The sequence below is a fragment of the Suricata suricatta genome, chromosome 8 (assembly GCF_006229205.1).
Source record: "Suricata suricatta isolate VVHF042 chromosome 8, meerkat_22Aug2017_6uvM2_HiC, whole genome shotgun sequence".
In the NCBI taxonomy this organism is placed as follows: domain Eukaryota; kingdom Metazoa; phylum Chordata; class Mammalia; order Carnivora; family Herpestidae; genus Suricata; species Suricata suricatta.
The window spans coordinates 120,982,778-121,001,156 of record NC_043707.1 but is presented as its reverse complement, the minus strand read 5'-3'; the positions used below and the strand labels follow the sequence as shown (position 1 = coordinate 121,001,156).

Below are 18,379 nucleotides of genomic sequence, written 5' to 3'. Positions count from 1 at the left end.
GGCACCAGGTCCTTTATCCTGTTTATCCCACCCCTAATTTGGGAGGGAAGGGGAAAACGAACCTGGGAGGTAAAGTTGCTTCCCAAAGGTCAAAGCAAATTAGGTAATCACTGTTTGCATATATTCGGGGACAGGCGGCTGCATCCCAGTCAGTGGTCCCTGCAAGGGTTTGCTGTGTGTGGACCACATGTAAATAGACTTGACAGCACAGCAGGACACCTCCTACCTCATGTACTCCTCTGGCAAGCAGCCCAGTTTCAATCCCTGTGACCTCATCAATGACTCACTTTCTTCTTGTCACTTCAGAGACTGGCTTTGATTAGTACACCACCCTCTACCAAGAGTTCAAAGAAACAATGAGTCACAACTGCTCATTTCCTTGGGTTCCACCTGCTCCCAGATTTTCCTTCTACTGCCTTCCGAAGACCAAACCCCACTGGGGCCAGAGCTCCAAAGAGGTCTCAAATTGCCATCGCCCTTTTGAGGTCAGTAAGCGTGGTCTCCAGAAGGGTGTTTGGAAGGTGCACATTGCTCAGTGTTTGCTGAAATGATGAATGAATTTAGGAGTCCTTATGGGTTTAGATTAGCGTGCCCAGGAGAGGGAGGGCCGCAGTTGGAAACAGTAATTTGAAAAACCATTTTCAGAAAGAGCAAGTGCAGCGGATGTTGAATGGGAGGGGATGGGGTAGGAAGTGTGTGGACAAAAGGTGAGAATGTGCAACAAATGAAAGCCAAGCCCTGAAACCAAAACACAGCCTGAACCACCACTTCAAGGCTCCTTTCAGTTTCAGCTCTAGGAGGCATGAAGGGTAAGGCACGAACCACCAGCAACCTGGGCCACTTTGTCTCTTGTGTGGATACCATTAATTCCTTCCCCCAAGAAAGCACAGAGATCATTGGACAGGGACAAACACCCTCAATTTTCCTCCCATCTGTTACTGAAGAGGTACACACTCATCAGTCAGTCAGTCAATCAGTGTTTATCTTCTTCCTATCCACCACCCCTGCAAAAAAAAAATTTTCCCTTGATTATTTCCTCTTAAACCTACTGCCTACCTCCACCTTTTCCTACAGTCCCTCCACATAATCTATTCTAATGTGAAACAGCCTAAAATCCCCATACAGCCCAAGCAGTTGAACTAAAAAACACAAAAAAGAAGTGACATGGATGTAAACTGAATACGCTTCTTGACATGGGCTTGTGACCTCTGGTCAGGATACCTGGTTTTCCATTTCTAAAGCCATAGTCACTCAACTCAAAATCTAAACTGAATCCAAAATAAAATGGCTTTGCCTGAGGTCACCAGCAACTTCTCGGTTAACTGCCACATCCAAACTCTGTTTTCACCTCTTCACGTCTCTGACTACTCTGCAGCATTTGATGCTTTGGCCGTGTCCTAAGTCCTCCAAACTCCTTCCTTGGCTTCTCAGACACCACTGGCCCCCAGGTCTCTGACCATGCTTTCTCTGCCCTGCTGGCTTCGTCCCCATTTGCCATTTAATTGGGTCTTCATGTCTTCTCGCTCTCCTTGCTCTCCTAACGCGACGTCAGCCACCACTCTTACTCTGACAACGTCTAAATCTTTATCCGCAACTCAGATTTTGTGCTGGACTCTAACCCTACATCCAGTTGCTTTTTGGACATCTATACACCCAAATGGAACCAAGGGAACTTCTGTGTACCTCCAACATGGACCTTACTGTCAACCTTCACAGCCTATTTCTCAATCATCAGAGTTAGAGACCACCATATGTTTATTTCCCTAAGCCAAGCTGGATACTTTGGTATTATCTGCAAGTTCCTCTTATTTTGCAGGTCCAGTGGGACAGTAAGTTCTGTGCATTCTCTACGTCAGAAATGTCTCTTGATCTTGATTCCTGTATCTCCCCTTGCCTTGTCTACCATCCAAGTTCAAAGTCACCAGAATTTAATGGGACTTTATGACCTGTGTTCTCTCCAATTTATCCTCCAATATTGCCACTAGAGTTAGCTTTCTAAAATGCAAAGCTGGGGGACACCTGGGTGGCTCAGTCGGTTAAGCGTCTGACTTCGGCTCAGGTCGTGATCCCACAGTCTGTGCGTTCCAGCCCCAAGTCGGGCTCTGTGCTGACAGCTCAGAGCCTGGAGCCTGCTTCAGATTCTGTCTCTCCCTCTCTCTCTGCCTATCCCCCACTCATGCTCTGTTTCTCTCTCTCAATAATAAATAAATATTAAAAAATTAAATAAGGGGCGCCTGGGTGGCTCAGTCGGTTGAGCGTCCGACTTCAGCTCAGGTCATGATCTTGCAGTTTGTGGGTTCAAGCCCCATGTCGGGCTCTCTGCTGACAGCTAGCTCAGAGCCTGGAGCCTGCTTCAGATTCTGTGTTCCCCTCTCTCTCTGACCCTCCCCTGCTCTCTCTCTCTCTGTCTCAAAAATAAATAAAAAACATTAAAAATTTTTTAATAAATAAAATAAAATAAAATGCAAAGCTGGTCACAGCAATCCTTTACTCAAAACTTAATGACCTCTAGCTGCCTGCAAGTTAAAATTTAAACTCTTTGGCCTCGACTACAACGTATTTTATAATTCAGCCTTTGCTTACTTTCTGGTTTCATAAAAAGTGCAGGCACATCTCCCTTCAGATTACCTCATCAGACTGACTTCTTTCCCTTCCCAGGAGACCAGACTCCTGCTAGTTCCTCAGCCTACAATGCTGTCATCATCCATACTCCACCCCTTCAATTTTAAGGTCAAATTTTAACTCCTAGGATCATTCCTTTAGCCTTAAGCAGTTGAGCAGGTTGTTTGGTTGCTCCGTCCTCTGTGTTCTCAGAATACAGCACGCATCAAGTGATAATATAATTTGCTGGCATGTCTGTTTCTCCCACTGTGGGCTCTCACAGACGGAAGTGTTTGCTTTCAGGAGGCAGCGCCTGGCTGGCTCAGTTGGTAGAGCCTGCAACTCATGACTCAGGGTTTTATAAAGTTTGAGCCGTGCTTGGGTATAAGGATTACTTAAAAATAAAATCTTAAAAAAATAAATAAGGGGCACCTGGGTGGCTCAGTCGGTTAAGCATCTGGCTTCGGCTTAGGTCATGATCTCACAGTTCGTGGGTTCGGGCCCTGCGTCAGGCTCTGTGCTGGCAGCTAGCTCAGAGCCTGGAGCCTGCTTCGGATTCTGTGTCTTCCTCTCTCTCTGACCCTCCCCTGCTCGCACTGCCTCTCTCTGTCTCTCAAAAAATAAATTAAAAACATTAAAAAAATGTTTTTAATAAATAAATACATAAAACAAAAATAAAAATAAAATCTTGGGGCACCTGGGTGGCTCAGTCACTGGAGCATCCGACTCTTGGTTTCAGCTCAGGTTACGATCCCAGGGTTGTAGGATCAAGCCCCATATTGCACTCCACACTCACAAGTGCGGAGCCTGCTTGGGATTCTCTCTCTCCCTCTCTCTCTCTCTGCCCCTCTCCTGTGCACTCTCTCTCTCTCAAAAATAAATAAATAAATAAACTTAATAAAAAATAAAATGTTTTAAAAAAAGAAAAGAGTTTCATATCAGAGTCATTATTGTCTAGCACAATGCCTAGCAGATAAATCATATCCAATAAATAATGTTGAATGAGTGATTAAAAGGGAGTTGAATACTGGTAACATGGCCAGAGAAGAAACAGGACTCTAAGATTTTAGATCTAGGGTTTTTTGGGGCACTTGGGTGGGTCAGTTGGTTAAGCAACTGACTTCAGCTCAGGTCATAATCTCACAACTCGTGAGTTTGAGCTTCACGTTGGGCTCTGTGCAGACAGCTCAGAGCCTGGAGCCTGCTTTGGATTCTGTGTCTCCCTCTCTCTCTCTGCCCCTCATGCTCTGTCTCTATCTCAAAAACAAACATAAAAAGTTGTTTTAAAATTAAAAAGATGGGATACTCAAAAGTTGAAAATTAATGAAATGAATGGCTTTTATTTCTTCATCAACAGCATTCTTAGAGGAAGCTGTTTTTAAATTGCTATAGATATGATTTTTTATTGTGGTAAAAAAACAGAACATAAAATGTGCCTTTGGGGGTTGTTGGGGTGGGAGTGGCGGGGGTGGTCCTGTCTGGCTCAGGCTGTAGAGCACACGATTCATGATCTTGGGGTCGTGAGTTCTAGGAGTCCAAGCCCACATTAGGGGTAAAGATTACTACCAAAAAAAAACAAGTAAACTGAATAAAAAACATAAAGTGTGCCTTTTTAAACCACTTTTAAGTATACAGTTCCATAGTCCCTATATGCAAGGTACTGTATAACAGATTTGTAGTACTTTTTCATCTTGCTAAACTGAAATTCTGTACCTGTTGAATAATCTCCCCTTTCCACATATCCCAAGTCCCTAGCAACCACCTCTGACTTTTTTTTAAACTGTAAATTCATGATGATAAAGAATACAATGATACCAGTAATTTGGTGACAAGGCCTGAAAAAATACTAAGGGGCCAGCAGTTTTATCTACCATTTCACTTTATTGTACAGAGTCAACACAGTGAAAAAGGCAAAGAAAGTCTAAATATTACTGTGAAATAGTTTTGAACTCATGGACCTCCCAAAAGAGTCTCAGGGACCTCCAGGTCTGACAACTTTGCTTTGAGAACCATTTCTATAGGCATGTTTCACATCTTAAAAATTAGGTAATAATACTAATGTCCTAGAATTGCTGTGACCGTAAGTAATGCACGTAAGGTTTTCAGAACAAAATCTTAAAGGAAGAACACTATAAATGTTTCCACTCATTGTAGCCCAGCTGTGATGTCTCCATGTTAATTTACCTAATATCTATTCGCTTAACATAACCTTCAAAATTCTATCATAGAGGTGCCTAGTGGCCCAGTGGGCTGGGGGGCTGACCCTCGATTTCAGCTCTGGTCCTGATCCCAGCGTCATGGGGGTGTATCCCCCAGCTTGCTCCCACTTTGTGGAGCCTGTTTAGGATTCTGATTCCCTCTCCCGCTGCTACCTCCACTCTTGCTCGCTCGCTCTCGAAAAAAAGAAAAGTTCTCACATTTACAATATTTCACATGTATTATGTATCTTCAGGATTCTTTACTTGCCTACTTCTTTATATTAGGTGAGCGTGTTAAAATATACTTAATGTAAAATGTAGCTTTTTAATGATTTTTAGGTGTACAGTTCACCAGTATTAAATACATCCATTGTTGTGAATAGGAGGCTTTTTGTAGAAGCATTTGTCTTACCTATACGCATTTATCACAGGTTTATTTCAGATATGACAGGGCAGATTCAATCACTTTTGAGATTCTGCATTTCTCCACAGGGCTTTTTCAATTTTGCACACAATTACTGCAAAGTGGGGTGTTTTTACTGGAGAGTTTAGTTAACTGTATATTCTCCAGACTACGTTAACTGATTGCAGAGAAGTAAATTTGCTGCTCAGCACATACTTACCGGACTACATCTAAACTCGGTTTCTGTAATTTACATTCCCCAGCAAGGTTCGCGCGCGTGAAGGCTCTATTGTCGCGAGAAACCTCAGAGCCAAGTAGGGGTGGGGCCTTATTTGCAATAGATTCCCAGCAGCCTTAGCGAATTTTCGATTCCCTAACTGCGCATGGCACAGCGCAGGCGCAATAGAGATACGTTGACTTACGCGCGTTTCAGAAGCTATAAATAAAGATGCCTTGGCGGTTGCTCGCTCTTTTCGAGAAAGGACGCCGTCGTCGTTTGGGCTTGGTGAGTGTTCTTACCCTTCCGTTTCGTCTAGCTGTACGTCTAGTACCCCAGGCCAGTCAACCAGCTTTTCCTGTTGACCTCCTTCTATTTGGAAGGATTCTCCTTAGCGGTGTCCGTGCGAATTACTCATGCAGCGCGGCTGGGCCGGATGTAGGCCGCGGAGGTCTTTCGAGCCGCGGGTCTTGCCCGTAGCGGAGGAGCGCTTCCCCAGAAACCCTCAGGGCTGCGGTCTCCCAACGCTGGGAAGCTAAAGCGCGGCCCGCCCTCTCCCTCTTGGCCATTGCCCGGTTTATTAACTTGCCTCCTAGGAGGCGATGGACTTGCATGCAGCACCTTTTATTTCTTATATCCATCTGAGTTCCAGAATTAATTTCAAAATTAATCTTGCCACTTGATTTTTGATGTAGGGTGATTTCACGCCTGCTGATCGGTTTATACATACGAGCCATAACTGCTGTCTCACGGCTCTGCACATACCATTTCTTTGGCAATAGTGCTAATTGCCTATTGGGATTTATAGATCGATTTGGGGTATCTGGTTGAAAGTTTATTTAGATTGCTGGCACGAGACTGCTGATCGATCGTGAACTCGAATTTCGTTGCCAGTTGCGAATTCAGGTTTCACCACAAAGTGGATGGATTGGGGAAGTCGTCAGCTGGCTGGAATTTTGTTTCTAGCTTAGTCTGCAAAGTAAGTAAATTACAGTGACCAACGTGGATACTCCCGGGAGGTCACTCTCCCCGGGCTCTGTCCAGGTGGCGTAGGGGAGCATAGGGCTCTGCCCCGTGACGTACAGTCCCTTTCCACGACGTTGGAGATGAAGCCGGGCCTTGCGTCTGCGCCTGCATATTCCTACAGCTTCTCAGAGTCCAGTGGACGATGACTGAGGAGACAAACCATGCAGGAAACAGCTCTCCGCACCCTCTAACTGAAGCTAGATTGATTGGAAATGAAAGAAAAATCTGATTTTAGTGTGCTGCTGTTCTACAGGATTAAGCTCTTGCCTACTTTGTTTTGCAGCGGTTGCTCAGGAATCCAGATAATTGGATGTGGGGTAAGTAAGCCAAAGAATTTGGGGTAAGAATTGTTTTTTGGCTTGCCATTGTTTGCCTCTGGGCGTTTATTCATTCCAGCCCAGTTCCTTTTCGGTCAGTAAAAAGTTATTTTCACATCTTTGGTTGTGTGTGATGGGGTAAAGCTTCTGCTTTGCCAGGGGAAAGATTGTTAGTTTGGATGGCTTAACCAAAGTCTGTCTAAGGGAACCAAGGGTTTAGCCTCAGGTACAGGCCCTTTCCGTGATAATGGAGACAAAGCAGGCATATGGACCTAAATACTCCTAGGACAGTGAGTAAGTTGATAAACCTTGAACTAGGTAGTAGTCATGACTGGTTTTTAAACTGGCTGTCCTCCCAATTCACTTGTGTAATACAGGACGGAGGCGATGAAGTATCCTGAATGGTTTGAGGTTGGTGTGTTTATTCATTCCAACGTGGATACTCCCGGGAGGTCACTCTCCCCGGGCTCTGTCCAGGTGGTGTAGGGGAGCATAGGGCTCTGCCCCGTGACGTACAGTCCCTTTCCACGACGTTGGAGATGAAGCCGGGCCTTGCGTCTGCGCCTGCATATTCCTACAGCTTCTCAGAGTCCTGTGGATGATGACTGAGGAGACAAACCATGCAGGAAACATCTGATGAAAACTAAAAGGAAGATTTTTAGTGAGAACCTGAACAGGAGTCTGATCCTCTTTCTTTGTTTCTATTCAGGATCGAAGAGGAGCCTCACCTAACATGGGCAGTTGACACCTTGGGGTACTTTACTTGGCAGGGAGAGTTGGAAAAGTGGGTGACAGATGCTCTTTTTGTGAGTTAAGTGTGGAGGTTTAGAGTCTTGAGCACATAGGACTCCTATTTAAAACTACCCTTTGGAGAAAATTGAGGAACAGTAGGGATTTTAAGTTTGAGAGAGCAAGTGTGTGGGAAGGATGGATAGAGAATCCCAAACAGGCTCCACCCCTGTCCACACAGCCTCAACTGAGATCATGACCTGAGCGGAAATCAAGAGTCTGAGGCACCCTGATACGTGTGTTTCTGATGTATTTATGGATTACAATAAAGGTGACTAATCTGCATATTTGTGTGGCTCCTTTTTATGTGGAAACCTGACAAGGCCTTGCTCTTGTGTGTCTTGGCACTTGTTTACTTGGGGGGAAATGTGTTGGTTCCTTTCAGTTCCCTAGTGTGTAGGTAAGAGTTTTCCTGGTTGCATTCAAAGGTGGGTAATGCTCAGGGCACCTAACGGATTTAGGTAAAACTAACCAGGGTTGGCCACTAGGCATGAGATCTGGGTTACTGATAGACCAAACCTTACTTAAATTTGCCACTGTGTAGTACAGGCAAGCTGGCTTTGGCAAATACATGATTGGGTGTAAATGGTAAAATCCCACCGCTGGTAAGCTAGCAAAGCCTCTACTGCCATTGTTCCTAGTAGCGTGCCTGGGCCTGAGCAAATTGTCATCCTGCTTGTGTGCTGTGAGGCTGAGTCACAATGGAAACCTTGTCAGCCTCCTGCGCTGGCTGTCAGCATTATAGAGTAGTCCAGGCCCTGAAGAATGGGCATTAGCAGGGAACCATCTAGAAGGTAAGAGTCAGAGATCTTGGGTGGAGGAGCTAAGCGAACATAACTGTGGGGAGGGTGACTGGAACATCCTTCTGCCAATTTAGCAGCCATCAAGGTCATGCCTAAGGGGATTGGGTGATTGGATTATATCATAGCCCAAACTCCAGACTGCTTCACTCCTTTGAGACCTGAGGGTAGAATTGGAGGCAGTTAACCATGATCGGGTGGAAGAATCTGGGAGAGCTTGCTGGGTTTATTTGTAAGGAAAACATCTCCAAAGGGGTCCTCTCTGAACAAGTGTTCAGCGCTTACCTCTGCCAGCCGCTGTTCTAAGCATTTTGGCCCACATCGATCACAACTCTGAGGCTGATTGCCTAAGCCCACACCTAGGAAGCAGCCTCTACAACTATTCACTCTGGCACGCTTGCAGGGAGGGAGCCTGTATGACCAAAACTCTCATCTTTGGGATCATTCGTAGTCTGTACAGCAGGTGTTCAATGAAATGAAACATTTTTTCTCTACAACCAGGGAATTCAGTTTTTTGGTACAAATTCTCAGGATAGAGCTGGGTAACCTGGGCTGGAAATGAGTGCATTTTCCTCCATGTCCAAAGTAGCTGAAGCAAAGCTGTTAGCAAGTTTTCTAACCCCAGTCCATTCTGCCTGTATTTTGCTGGTAACCTACCTGCCCGGGGGCTTTTTCCAAACAGGGTCTGGATTTTTCTGCAAGTAGGTAATACTAGCCATTTGTTTTCAAGACAGGATTGGTTCGAATCCTAATATCACCAATTGGTGTTCGTGTTACTGGGCAATCAATTTAACCTCTGCCTCAATTTTCTCATCCATGGATGATAAAAGTACCTACCTCTTGGGGTTTTAGTGAGGATTAAATGAGTTAATATTTGTTAAAAGCTTGCAGTCTCTTAAAAGTGCAATGATCTTCTTAAGTCTTAACTTCTACAGCAAACAACCGGGGATGCATTATTTATCTACTACTAAACTAGGCTTATCTCAGAACCAACCCTGTCTTTCCAAGAGAGCTTAAGGGATTAATAACTTGCCCCAAATCATCTAACTAGTAAGGAGAGGAACCAGGATTAGAAACTAACTCCAAAACCATAATATGATAAACTTAGATTTCTAGTTTTGAACAAGGCACCATAGTGATGAACATGTATTTAATGTGCCTCTGTAAAGCAGGTACCCTTTGTGCCCATTTTGCAGATGAGGAAAACTGAGATTGGAATATATGAGGAATTTGCCCAAGTTATACAGCCAGTGAGTGGCAGAACATGCATCTGAGCAAAGCAACTGAAGAACCTATTCCCAACCTGTATTCTATCATGCCTCAAAAACTACTATTTTCACCTGGTTTAAACCACTTGGTTTTAAGCTAATACAGTAACCACTAAATCCTAAAACCTCAGTTTCAGTTGTAATTAATTACATACCCCTGTGTCTAGTGCTACTCAGCATTGGAAAATAAAGTGGAAATGGGTAGTTTCTTGGGGAGTAAAAGCCCTTCCCCAACCATGCCTCCCTCTTACCGTCCTTTCTTCTATCTCTGTATGTCTTTTCGCTCTAATGGATGGGACCCACATCTTAATGATAGTACCTGAAATTTGAGGAGGATTTGCTATACACTAGGCATTTTTAAATCCTTAACAAGAGCCCTATGCAATGCAGGAAATTTTATTAAATCCATGTTATAGAAAAGGAAGACGATCAAGATCAAGGTTATATCATTTGCTCAAGGCCACACAGTGAAACTTGAAGGTCTTTGTCTCTAGAACCTGAACTCATTTATTTTGAGGGAGAGAGCATGAGCGCACATGAGGGGGAGAGGCGAGAGAACCCCCAAGTAGGCTTCAGGCTCAGTGCAGTGCCCAAGGCAGGCTCCAGACTACAACTGCGAAATCATGCGTGGATTTTGACAGTCCTACAAGCAACTGACAGAGCCACCTTGGCTCTGAACTCTTCCCTTTCTCATACACATCAGCACCATGAGCATTTCATCATGATAATTAGCATTTTGATGTGATTATTTTCAAACTAATGTCCGTCTAGCTGGATACTCAAGAACAGCACCATATTTGTGAGTGTTATACCCAGATTTTAATATCGCCCCCTAAAACCAGAGATTACCTGGGAGACCAAATCACGCATGCAAAAGCAAAGGGCTTTATTACGAATTTAGGCCCGGCCAGCCTAAACTCGGGCTCACAGACTTGGTCCACGTGGAGTGAGCCCGGAACAAAGGCAGGGTAGGGCTTTTATGAGTTTGGGGAGTTATAGGAAATACAGTGATCCAATCATTATTATACAGTATTATTGACAGCAGGTTTAATCATTCACATTGCCTAGAGTATTTGTTACTTTTGGTGGGACCCAATCACAACATTTAGAGTATTGACCAATCACAGAGTGGGCCCAGGACCCTCAGGTAGGGCGTGACTAGTCTTAGCCTCCATCTTTAGGCCTGCCCTTAGAATGTTACACGGGTGGTCCCTTTTGCCTTGGGCAATGTGTGCCCTTCTATTGTTTCTTGGAGTCAGTTTCAGACCTGCATCCTTACATGAGCTCAGTTATTTTGTTGTTTTTCTCTGTTCTGTTTCATTGATTTCTGCTTTTTTAAAAATTGTTTTCTTCTGATTAGGTATAATTTGCTTTCCCCTGTTTCTTAAGGTAGAAGCTGAGTGATTTTTTTTCATATAGGCATTTAGTGCTATAAGTTTCTCCCAAAAATCCCACAACTTCTGGTATGTTATGTTTTCATTTTAATTGAGCTCAAAGTACTTTCAAATTCCTTTTTGAATTCTTTTATCTATAGGCAATTTAAAAGTGTATTCATTTTTAGGGGCACCTGGATGGTTCTGTCGGTTAAGCGTCTGACTTCGACTCCAGTCATGATCTCACGGTTCGTGCGTGCCTACAGCTCAGAGCCTGGATCCTACTTCAGATTCTGTGTCTCCCTCTCTCTCTTCCCCTACCCTGATCATGCTCTGTCTTTCTCTCTCTCAAAACAGTCATTAAAAAAAATAAAAAAGTTTTAAGAAAAAAAATCTTTCAAAACTGAAGGTGAAATAAGGTATTTTCCAGTGCTCTTCATTGCTTTGTGTAGATGCAGATTCTCATCTGGTATCACTCCTTCTGCCCAAAGGTCTTCTTTTATATTTTTAAAAATTTATTTATTTGGGGGCACCTGGGTGGCTCAGTCAGTTAAGCATCCGACTTCGGCTCAGGTCATGATCTCACGGTTCATGGGTTCAAGCCCTGCGTTGGGGCTAACAGCTAGCTCAGAGCCTGGAGCCTGCTTCGGATTCTGTGTCTCCCTCTCTCTCTGACCCTCCCCTGCTTGTGCTGTCTCTATCTCTCAAAAATAAATAAGAAACATAAAAAAAAATTTTTTTAAGTAAAGTTTATTTATTTTGAGACATTTAGCCAACTAAATCACCCAGACACGCCCAAAGGTCTTCTTTTAACATTTTTTTTTACAATGGTTCTACTGGTGATGAATTCTTTAAGCTTTCATATGTCTGAAAATACCTTATTTTCACCTTCATTTTTGAAAGGTGTTTTTGCTGGATATACCTTATATACTTTTGCTGGAGTACTTTTAAAATTTTTATTTTAAAAAGCTTTTTTTTAAGTTTATTTATTTTGAGAGAGATGAGGGAGAGAGAGAGAGCTGGAGGCGGGGGCAGAGAGAGAATCCCAAGCAGGGCTCAACTGGGAGGGGTTCTTAATGGGTGGGGATTTGACGGGGTCGGGTGGGGACCCCAGCAGGGGTCTTGAACCCACAAACTGTGAGATCGCGACAACCTAAACCCATACCAATAGTTGGACGCTCAACAGATTGAGCCATCCAGGCGCCCCTCCTGGAGTGCTATATAGAGATGGTGCTCCATTGTCCTCTTGTTTGCATTGTATCTTTGTCTTTGTTCCTGTGCATGTAACATGTTACATTATATCCTTGACTCATTTCTTTGTATATAACATGTCTTTTTCTGACCGCTTTTAAGATGTTCTATCATTGGTTTTAAGCAATTTGATTTTGATGTATCTTGTTACTTGTGCTTGGAGTTACTTGAGCTTCTTGGATTTTGTGTTGGTTACAGTTCTCCAGAGAAACAGAACCAACAGGATGTGTGTGTGTAAACGGATAGATAGAGACTTATTTTAAAGAATTGGCACAGGTAGTTGTGGGGGCTGCCGAGTCTGAAATCTGTAGGGCACTTTGGCAGGCTAGAAATTCCAGTGAGAGTTGGTGTTGCAGTCTTGAGCCTACATGCAGTCTTGCCAGAGTTCCTTCTTGGAAGGCCTTCAGCTGATTGGATAAAGCACACCCACGTCATGGGAGGTAGTCTGCTTTCCTTAAAGGCTACTGATTAAAAAGTTCTCATATCTTTTTTTTTTATGGAGCCAAGAAGGCCTTTATTGGGATCTGCAATTCCCGGGCGAGGTTCCGTGACTCAGGGAGTGGAGAGTCAGGGAAGTCACGTCTGGTACGGTAGAGTCGAGGTGTTTTATGGGTGAGGGGTTCCGGTCTGGTTCTGGGAGGGCAGACCACCAAATAAGGGCACTTTAGGGACGTGGCGGGATGGGATAGGTTGCCTCCTCTGTCAGGGTGATGGGAAGGTGGGGCTTCATGATTAGCTGTTTTCAAACTGGAGCGGAACATTCCAGGTCTGCAGGTGAGGGGTGGGGGTCGTCGGTGCACGGTGTTTTTCCAGCCCACAGCAAAATGGCCGCTCGGTCGCCATGCCAAGGTGACTCCCAAGGTGACTCTTACAAGATACATGCAGTTTGGAAGTAAGGGGATGGAGAAGTATTTATTATTCAAATGAATGTAAAAAGAAAGTCAGGGGAGCAATAATTATATAAGATAAAATAGATTTTAAAACAAAGACTAAAACAAAAGACAAAGAAGGACATTATATAATAAAGGGGACAATCCAACAAGGAGATATAATAATTGTAAATATTTATGTACCCAACATTAAAGCACTCAAATACATACAATAGTTAATAATAAACATAAAGGAACTAACCAATAATAATGCAATAATACTAGGGGATTTTAACACCCCGCTTACATCAAAAAACAGACCATCTAAACAGAACATAAACAAAAAAATAATGGCTTTGAATAACGCAATGGATTAGATGAAGTTGACAGATACATTCAGAACATTCCATTATAATTTTTTTTACTGTTTTATTTATTTTTGAGAGAAAGAGATAGACACAGAGTATGAGCAAATGAAGGACAGAGAGAGGAGACACAGAATCCAAAGCAGCTCCAGACTCTGAGCTGTCAGCACAGAGCCCAATGTGGGGCTCTAGCCCACGAACTGTGAGATCATGACCTGAGCTGAAGTCAGATGCTTAACTGACTGAGCCACCCAGGCACCCCTAGAACATTCCATTTTAAAACAGCTGAATACACATTCTTTTCAAGTGCTTCAGAATAGATCATATACTATACCACATACATACATACCACAAAACAATGCCTAATAAATTAAAAAGGATTGAAGTTATATCATGCATTTTTTCTGACACAATGCTGTGAAAAAAGTTCTCATATCTTAAAAATACCATCACAACAACATCTAGACCGGCATTTAACCAAATTGCTGGGCATCACAGCCTAGCCAAGTTGACATAGAAAACTATCATGGGACACCTGAGTGGCTGAATTGGTTAAGCCTCCAATTCTTGATTTTAGCTCAGGTCATGATCTCACAGTCCATGAGACTGAGTTCCACTGCGCTGTCAGTGCAGAGCCTGCTTGGGATTCGCTCTCTCCCTCTCTCTTTCTCTGCCCCTCCCTCATGTGCTCACTCAAAATAAATAAACATTTAAAAACAACTATCATAAATCTGTAAGTTTTGGGGCACCTGGGTAGCTCAGTTGGTTAAGCCTCTGACTTCGGCTCAGGTCATGATCTCACGTTCATGGGTTCCAGCCCCATGTCAGGCTCTGTGCTGACAGCTCAGAGCCTGGAGCCTGCTTCAGATTCTGTGTCTCCCTCTCTCTCTGCCCCTCCCCCTCTCATGCTCTGTCTCTGTTTCAAAAATAAATAAAACATTTAAAAAATAAATAGATCTGTAAGTTTATAGTTTACATTTTAAGCTGTCATTTCTCCATATATTTTCCCCATATCCTCCTTGCTTAACTGTATATTTGGCCATTTAAAGTTATTCCATATCTCACTAATGCTATTTTAAATTTTTTTAATTAATAATTTATTTTTTAATTTATATCCAAGTCAGTTAGCATATGGTGCAACAATGATTTCAGGAGTAGATTCATTAAGCCCCTCACCCACATAGCCCAACCCCCATCCCACAACCCCTCCAGTAACCCTCTGCTTGTTTTCTATATTTAAGAGTCTCTTATGCTTTAACCTCCTCCCTGTTCTTGTATTATTTTTGCTTCCCTTCCCTTATGCTCATCTGTTTTGTATCTTCAAGCCCTCATATGAGTGAAGTCATATGATATTTGTCTTTCTCCGACTGATTTCACTTAACATAATACCCTCTAGTTCCATCCACATAGTTGCAAATGGGAAGATTTCATTCTTTTTGATTGCAGAGTAACAATCCATTGTTTATATATTCCCCATCTTCTTTATCCATTCATCCATCGATGGACATTTGGGTTCTTTCCATATTTTGTCTATTGTCTATAGTGCTACTATAAAATTTTTTAATGTTTATTTATTCTTGAGAGACAGATATAGAGCATGAGCAGGGGAGGGGCAAAGAGAGGGAGACAGAATCTGAAGCAGGCTCAAGGCTCTGAGCCATCAGCACAGAGCCCAATGTGGGGCTCGAACCCACAGACCATGAGATCAGAACTGAACCAAAGTCAGATGCTCAACCAACTGAGCCACCCAGGTGCCCCGATAGTACTACTATAAACATTGCAGCGACTTCCCTGACTCCCCACTCCCGGAGTCCCGGAACGTTGCCCAGGAATCACAGATCCCAATAAAGGCTTTCTTGGCTCCATAAAAAAATAAAATAAAATAAAAAATAAAATAAACATTGCGGTGCATGTGCCCCTTTGAAAGAGTACACCTGTATCCCTTGGAGAAATACCTGGTAGTACAATTGCTGGGTTGTAGGGTAGTTCTATTTTTAATTTTTTGAGGAACTTCCATACTGTTTTCCAGAGTGGCTGCACCTGTTTGCATTTGCATATTTTCAATTTTTTAAAATTCCTTTTTCTCTGTGTTTCATTTTGGATACTTTCTATTGCTGTGCCCTTAATATACTAATCATTGTTTCCACAATATCCAATCTACTGTTAATCACATCCATGTATTTGCAATCTTAGGTAATGTCAAGAGATTCACTTTGGGTCTTTTTATATCTTCCATAGCTCTACTTAACTTTTATGCATATGGAATACACTTATAATAACTTTCAATGTCCTTCACTTCTGTCATTTGAGCCAGTTCTTTGCCAGGTTGAATTGATCATTCTTATTATGGTTTGTGTTCAATAAGTAAAATAATGATAGAATGCGAAAAATAATTAAAATTAATATTTGGGTTCAGAATAGGAAAAGAGAAGTGGGGTCTAGGAAGTCTTCACAGAGATGGGGCCTGAACTGAGCCTTAAGTTATATCAAGAGCTCAGCAAGGCAGGAAGAAACACACTTGGTAGCGGAAACAGCCCCGATAAAGGTGAGAAGGTGAGATGAACACGGGCACCTTCAGAGAACAGCGCAGAGGCTAAGGACAGAGTGGGAAGTCAACCCTGGGGCTCCAAGGACAGCACCCAAGACATGCCTGAGCCTTTAAAGATTTGTAAACAGGGCAAGTTCTCAGAGACACGATTTAGGGAGACTAATGGGGATCTAGGTGGGACAAAATGGACGGAAAGAGATGTGAGGCAGGAGCAGAGGCCAGGAGGGTGGTGCTTGAGACCAGAGGGGCGGAAACAAAACATGAAGAGAAGAGGGAAGAATCAGAAAAGAAGTTAGGGACTGAATCTTTACTTCTCAGAGAACCTTCATCTTGACTGTAAGGATAAAGTGGGGGGGGGAATCTAGATCCCCATGAAACATGTTTTATTTTAGGTGTGGGTCTCTTGGGAAGAGACAGAGAGCTGAAACTTAGGATGGAGGTCGGAACCAGACCAGATGGACTGCCCTCTCTGTTGGGAGGTGATGGCTCTGCCTCAACAAGAGCTCTGGTCCCTTCTCTCACTTGTGTGCTGACCCCAGAGAACTTGCTCACCTTTGAACCTCATTTTTCTCATTTTCCAACTATCATGAGGTTTTTTAAGGAACAAATGAACTCATAGACAAGGGTGGATGTGTTTTTGTAGTTAACAAAGTAAAGAGTTTTACAAAATGGGCGATAATAATCATTTTTATAATTACATTAAGCCATGTGAATGAGTAAGATCTTGGAAGAAGACTGCGGAGAAAGATCAAACATCCAGGGTTAAAACTTGGAGAAACTGCACAGTATATCATCTAAAGGAGGCGTCCATGATGGAGGCAGAGGAAAACTTGGAGAGGTAAGAGACCCTGAAGATGGGGAGTATTTTGGGGTGGGCTCTGCATAGTAGGAGAAATTCAGCTGGTAAATACTCACCCAAAGTAGCCATCTAGAGTTCAGGTATGATTGAATGACCCTCGGAGTCAGAATCAACATGACATGGAGAAAATACCCTCTGCAGAGGTCCCCAGACCTGCCCTATCTCAGACACTCTCCAGACACAATCAAAGGGCCTGAGAGGTCACCTCAGGGAACATCTGGAATCCTGAATTGTTTGGATCCATCCTGAAGAAGGAGTGTATTACAAGAAAGTGTAGTCAGTTTGGTGCCTATTTTCCATCTCCGGCTCCCCACCCCAATTCACAGCCTCATCTTCTTTCTTAGCTGATCTTCACTTCTCTCGCTGCCCCCAATCTCAGTTTCCTCTTCTCTCAAGTCCATTCTCCATTTTGCTCTAAAACAAAACTCTGCTGGGGCACCTGGGTGGCTCAGTTGGTTGAGTGTCCGGCTTCGGCTCAGGTCATGATCTCGTGATTCGTGGGTTCGAGTCCCCACGTCAGGCTATGTGCTGACAGATAGCTCAGAGCCTGGCGTCTATCTTCAGATTCTGTGTCTCTCTCTCTGATCCTCCCCTACTCATGCTGTCAATCTCTCTCTCTCTCTCTCTCTCTCTCAAAAATAAATAAAACATTAAAAAATAAAACAAAACTCTGCTCATGTCACTCCCATTCACTGCCTCAGGAGAGAAGCTGTACTCCTTAGATTCGCGAGGCCCTGCATCATGATCTGACCCTCACTCTCCCGTCTTCTCCGCTCACTCCCACAGGCACCCTCTGCTCTAGTCACACCTTGGCATTTTCTCACAACTGCTCTACTCTCTCATCGCCCCCTGTGATCACAAGGGATGCGTCCTAGATGCTCTGCCCTCTTAGCCTTACTTTGGAAAGTCTTTCTTAAGCCCCAGACTGAGCCAGATGCCCCTGTGCCTACCCATGTCATGGCCCTGTGTAGTTAGTTGTTAATGGTCTGATTTCTTCTCATCTTTCTCGGACGGAGACCTTTTTGAAAGCAGTATTGGTGTCTTCTTCGTACAGTCCCTGCCCCACAAGATTTTCCCAAATAAACCCAGGTTTCTAGTGGTCTCTGGTTGTCAGTCCACTGGTCCGGATTTGGAATCTCCAAAATACACCCCTAATTTTCCCCGGGGCCAGGGCGGGAGAGAACCCGGTCAGAAGCGCTCTGGCCCGAGCGTGCCACTTGCACTTCCTGGGGCGGCCGCCAGGGGGCGCCGGGCTCTTTGTTTTCCTTTCTGGCCCGGGGTCGGGGCCGGAGGCCTGCAGAGCGCATGCTCTGGGGCAGTTCGCGGCCGGGCAGGCGAGCAGAGGAGTTGCTGGTGGCGGACCTGCTGTGAGGTAGGTCGCGCCCGTCACGGGCGGGGGGTCGGGACGGAGGGGCCGGGCGGAGGGCGGCACGCCGGGCGGCCACAGCCGGAGCCCTGGCAGGCCGGGGCCGTTGCCCGCTCGCTCGTGTCGGCA

General features: G+C 44.1%; 1 protein-coding gene, 2 long non-coding RNA genes and 2 other non-coding genes across 10 annotated transcripts in view; 4 read left to right on the top strand and 1 right to left on the bottom strand.

Moving 5' to 3' along the window:
• Positions 1 to 5,598: 5,598 nt before the first annotated feature.
• On the top strand, positions 5,599 to 7,838 carry LOC115298697. Its single transcript, XR_003911833.1, has 3 exons — positions 5,599 to 5,707; positions 6,729 to 6,762; positions 7,472 to 7,838. It is a non-coding gene; the product is annotated as an uncharacterized LOC115298697 (long non-coding RNA).
• LOC115300555 lies at positions 6,417 to 6,621 on the top strand. The gene has a single exon (XR_003912720.1). It is a non-coding gene; the product is annotated as a small nucleolar RNA SNORA73 family (small nucleolar RNA).
• Positions 7,163 to 8,163, bottom strand: LOC115298698. The gene is made up of 2 exons (XR_003911834.1): positions 8,076 to 8,163; positions 7,163 to 7,405 (listed from the first exon to the last, which is right to left on the bottom strand). It is a non-coding gene; the product is annotated as an uncharacterized LOC115298698 (long non-coding RNA).
• On the top strand, positions 7,193 to 7,397 carry LOC115300556. Its single transcript, XR_003912721.1, has one exon. It is a non-coding gene; the product is annotated as a small nucleolar RNA SNORA73 family (small nucleolar RNA).
• A 144-nt stretch (positions 8,164 to 8,307) lies between the features above and the next one.
• Positions 8,308 to 18,379, top strand: part of RCC1 (regulator of chromosome condensation 1) — a 25,852-nt gene continuing 15,780 nt past the window's right edge. For 3 of the 6 annotated variants that reach the window (XM_029947748.1, XM_029947749.1, XM_029947744.1), the window contains exons 1-2: positions 8,308 to 8,345; positions 16,730 to 16,863. The gene's annotated coding sequence lies outside the window, so the exon portion shown is untranslated. Of the gene's footprint in view, positions 8,346 to 16,729; positions 16,864 to 18,166; positions 18,257 to 18,379 lie in introns of those variants that run through there. The other 3 variants (XM_029947747.1, XM_029947746.1, XM_029947745.1) reach the window with 3 other exon arrangements.